We start from the raw sequence: 6116 nt of genomic DNA, 5'->3' as shown, positions 1-6116 counted from the left end.
AGCAATTTTTAAACTTACTACACAGCTATATAAAACTATGGAGCACATGCAAGCATCATTGGTATATATATAGATCACATAATTATTAGAAGTTATTTTTTTACTTGAAATACATATATATATATATATATATATTCAAGGGAGACAATTTGTATATAGATGACATAATTAGAAGTTATTTTTTTAATTGAAATGCATATATATATATATATTTAATCTATATCTATATATATTCAAGGGAGACAATTTATATATACATCACATAATGATTAGAAGTTATTTTGTATATATATTCACGGGAGACAATTTGTATATAGATGACATAATAATCAGAAGTGATTTTTTTAAGGAAATATATATATATATATATATATATATATATATATATATACAAGGGAGACAATTTATATATAGATCACATAATTAATGGAAGTCTGTTTTAATTGAAGTAAATATATATATATATATATATATATATATATATATATATATATATATATATATATATTTTATTTCAATTCCATCAATGAGACATAGAGCAATAAAGTCATGTTATTTACATTTTGACTTAATAATAACCCTTTAAAATAGTGCTCAAAACTAGACAGAGCTGATATTATAAAACGTTTATTTTATTACAGGATAAATAAACATTAAGATTTAACTAGATTTATATAAGAGTGCTCAATAAGACATAGAGCAATAAGGACATTTTATTTAGATTTTTATTTAATAATTACACTTTAAATAGTGCTAAACAAAGGGAGACAATTTGTATATACATCACATAATTATTAGAAGTAATTTTTTATTGAAAATATATATATATATATATGTATATATTCAATGAGACAATTAGTATACAGATCACATAATTATTAGAACATATTTTTTTTATTGAAATATATATATATGTATATATATATATATAAATATATATTTAAGGGAGACAATTTATATATAGATCACATAATTATTAGAAGTTATTTTTTTATTGAAATAAATATATATATATAATATATATATATATGTTCAAGGGAGACAATTTGTACATATATCACATAATTGTTAGAAGTTATTTTTTTAATTGATATATTTTTATATATATTTATATATATATATATATTCAATTTTTATATGTATTTTTTTTATTACAGGATAAATAAACATTAAGATTCAACTAGTTATATAAGAGTGCTCAATGAGACATAGAGCAATAAAGACATTTTATTTAGGTTTGTACTTAATAAATACCCTTTAAATAGTATTCAAAACTAGACAGAGCTGATATTATAAAACGTTTATTTTATGACAGGATAAGTAAACATAAAGATTTAACTAGAGTTATATAAGAGTGGTCAATTAGACATAGAGCAATGAAGACATTTATATATATATATATATATAATCTATATATATTTTATATATATATATATAGTCTATATATATATGTTCAAGGGAGACAATAGTTATATAGATCACATAATTATTAGAAGTTATTGTTTTATTGAAATATATATATATATATATATATAACTAAATATATATATATAAAATATATATTTATATATATAGATATAATATATATATATAATCAAAGGAGACAATTAATACATAGATCACCTAATTATTAGAAGTTTTTTTCATTGAATTAAATATATATATATATTCAAGGGGGTCGTTTGTATATATATCACATAATTATTAGAACTTATTTTTTTAATATAAATATAAATTTTTATATGTATTTTATTTTATTACAGGATAAATAAACATAAAGATTCAACTAGTTATATAAGTGTGCTCAATGAGACATAGAGCAATGAAGACATTTTATTTAGGTTTGTACTTAATAAATACCCTTTAAATAGTGCTAAAAACAAGACAGAGCTGATATTATAAAACGTTCATTTCATTCCAGGATAAATAAACATTAAGATTTAAATAGAGTCATGTAAGAGTGCTCACTGAGACATAGAGCAATAAAGACATTTTATTTAGATTGGTACTTAATAAATACACTTTAAATAGTGTTCAAAACTAGACAGAGCTGAGTTTATAAACCGTTTACGTTATTACAGGATAAGTAAACATTAAGATTTAACTAGAGTTATATAAGAGTGCTCAATTAGACATAGAGCAATAAAGACATTTTATTTAGATTTGTACTTAATAATTACACTTTAGTGGTAAAAAAAGGGAGACAATTTATAGATAGATCACATAATTATTAGAAGTTATTTTTTTTTAAATAAATACACATATATATATATATATATATATATATATATCAATATATATATATATATAATCTATAAATTTAATTTATATGTTCAAGGGAGACAATTGTTATATAGATCACATAATTATAAGTTATTTTTTATTGAAATATATATATATATGTATATATATATATATATATATAAATATATATTTATATATATAAAAGATGTATTTATATATTCAAGGGAGACAATTAATATATAGATCACCTAATTATTAGAAGTTTTTTATTGAAATAAATATATATATATATATAATATATAATATATATATATATATGTTTAATGGAGTATATATATCACATAATTATTAGAAGTGACTTTTTTTATTGAAATATATAAGTCATTCAATTTTTATACGTATTTTATTTTATTACAGGATAAATAAACATTAAGAATCAACTAGTTATATAAGAGTTCTCAATGGGACATAGAGCAATAAAGACATTTTATTTAGATTTGTACTTAATAAATACACTTTAAATAGTGTGCAAAACTAGACAGAGCTGATATTATAAAACGTTTATGTTATTACAGGGTAAGTAAACATTAAGATTTAACTAGAGTTATATAAGAGTGCTCAATTTGACATAGAGCAATAAAGACATTTTATTTATAGTTGTACTTAATAATTACACTTTAAATAGTGCTAAAGAAAGGGAGACAATTTTTATATAGATCACATAATTATTAGAAGTAATTTTTTTAATTGAAATATATATATATATATATATATATATATATTCAAGGAGACAATTTGTATATAGATCAAATAAATATTAGAAGTTATTTTCTTAATTGAAATATATATATATATATATATATATTCAAGGGAGACAATTTATATATAGATCACATAATTATTAGAAGTTATTTTAGTTATTGAAATATATATATATAAAATATATATATATACATATATATATATATACAATATATATATATTCAAGGGACATAATTAGTACATAGATCACCTAATTCTTAGAAGTTTTTTTTATTGAAATATAAATATATATATATATATATATATATATATATATATTCAAGGGAGACAATTTGTATATATATAACATAATTATTAGAAGTTATTTTTTTGTATTGAAATATATATATATATATATATATATATATATATTCATTCAATTTTTATATGTATTTTATTTGATTACAGGATTAATAAACATAAAGATTAAACTAGTTATATAAGAGTGCTCAATGAGACATAGACCAATAAAGACATTTTATTTAGGTTTGTACTAATAAATACCCTTTAAATAGTGTTCAAAACTAGACAGAGCTGATATTATAAAATGTTTATTTTATTACAGAAAAAATAAACATTAAGATGTAACTAGAGTTATATAAGAGTGCTCGATTAGACATAGAGCAATAAAGACATTTTATTTAGATTTGTACTTAATAAATCCACTTTAAAATAGTAATCAAACCTAGACAGAGCTGATATTATAAAACGTTTATTTTATTACAGGATAAGTAAACATTAAGATTTAACTAGAGTTATATAAGAGTGCTCAATTAGACATAGAGCAATGAAGACACTTTATTTAGATTTCTAATTTATAATTACACTTTAAATAGTGCTAAAAAAGGGAGACAATTTGTATAGAGATCACATAATTATTGGATGTAATTTTCTGTTGAAATACATATATGTATATATATATTCAAGGGAGACAATTGATATATAGATCACATAATTATTATAACTTATTTTTTTTATTGAAATAAATATATATATATATATATATATATATATATATATATATATATATATATATATTCAAGGGAGACAATTTATATATAGATCACATAATTATTAGATGGAATTTTTTTTAATAAATATATATATATAAATATATTTATATATATATATATAATATATATATATTTTATATATATATATAATCTATATATATTTTATATATATATATAGTCTATATATATATGTTCAAGGGAGACAATTGTTATATAGATCACATAATTATTAGAAGTTATTTTTTTATTGAAATATATATATAACTAAATATATATATATAATATATATGTATATATAGATATAATATATATATAATCAATGGAGACAATTAATACATAGATCACCTAATTATTAGAAGTTGTTTTTATTGAATTAAATATATATATATTCAAGGGGGTCGTTTGTATATATATCACATAATTATTAGAAGTTATTTTTTTAATTGAAATATATATATATATTCATTCAATATTTATATGTATTTTATTTTATTACAGGATAAATAAACATTAAGATTCAACTAGTTACATAAGTGTGCTCAATGAGACATAGAGCAATAAAGACATTTTATTTAGGTTTGTACTTAATAAATACCCTTTAAATAGTGCTAAAAACTAGAGAGAGCTGATATTATAAAACGTATATTTCATTCCAGGATAAATAATCATTAAGATATAAATAGAGTCATATAAGAGTGCTCACTGAGACATAGAGCAATAAAGACATTTTATTTAGATTTGTACTTAATAATACCACTTTAAATAGTGTTCAAAACTAGACAGAGATGATATTATAAACCGTTTATGTTATTACAGGATAAGTAAACATTAAGATTTAACTAGAGTTATATAAGAGTGCTCAATTAGACATAGAGCAATAAAGACATTTTATTTAGATTTGTACTTAATAATTACACTTTAGTGCTAAAAAAGGGAGACAACTTATAGATAGATCACATAATTATTAGAAGTTATTTTTTTTAAATAAATACATATATATATATATTTTATATATATAATATATATATGTTCAAGGGGGACAATTGTTATATAGATCAAATAATTATAAGTTTTTTTTATTGAAATATATATATATGTATATATATATATATATATATATAAATATATATTTATATATATAATATATATATTTATATATACAAGGGAGACAATTAATACATAGATAACCTAATTATTAGAATTTTTTTTTTATTGAAATAAAAATATATATATATATATATATATATATATAATATATATATATATATTCAAGGGAGACAATTTGTATATATATCACATAATTATTAGAAGTTTTTTTTTAATTGGAATATATATATATGTAGTCATTCAATTTTTATATGTATTTTATTTTATTTCAGGATAAATAAACATTAAGATTTAACTAGAGTTATATAAGAGTGCTCAATTAGACATAGAGCAATAAAGACATTTTATTTAGGTTTGTACTTAATAAATACCCTTTAAATAGTGCTAAAAACTAGACAGAGCTGATATTATAAAACGTTTATTTTATCCCAGGATAAATAAACATTAAGATTTAACTAGAGTAATATAAGAGTGCTCAATTAGTCATAGAGAAATGAAGACATTTTATTTAGATTTGTACTTTATAATTACACTTAAAGTAGTGCTAAAAAAGGGAGACAATTTGTATATACATCACATAATTATTAGAAGTAATTTTTTATCGAAATCTATATAAATATATATATATATATATATATATATATATTCAATGAGACAATTAGTATATAGATCACATAATTATTAGAACTTATTTTTTTATTGAAATAAATATATATATATATATATATATATATATATATATATATATATATATATATATATATTCAAGGGAGACAATTTGTATATATATCACATAATGTATAGAAGTTATTTTTTTAATTGAAATATATATATACATATATATATATATATATATATATATATATATTATTCAATTTTTATATATAATTATTAGAAGTTATTTTTTTAATTGAAATATATATGTATATTCAAGGGAGCCAATTTTTATAT

The sequence above is a fragment of the Euprymna scolopes genome, chromosome 46 (assembly GCF_053919585.1).
Source record: "Euprymna scolopes isolate OS-2025 chromosome 46, ASM5391958v1, whole genome shotgun sequence".
NCBI lineage: Eukaryota > Metazoa > Mollusca > Cephalopoda > Sepiida > Sepiolidae > Euprymna > Euprymna scolopes.
The sequence above is the reverse complement of the archived record's forward strand: the minus strand, read 5'-3'. Positions refer to the sequence as shown.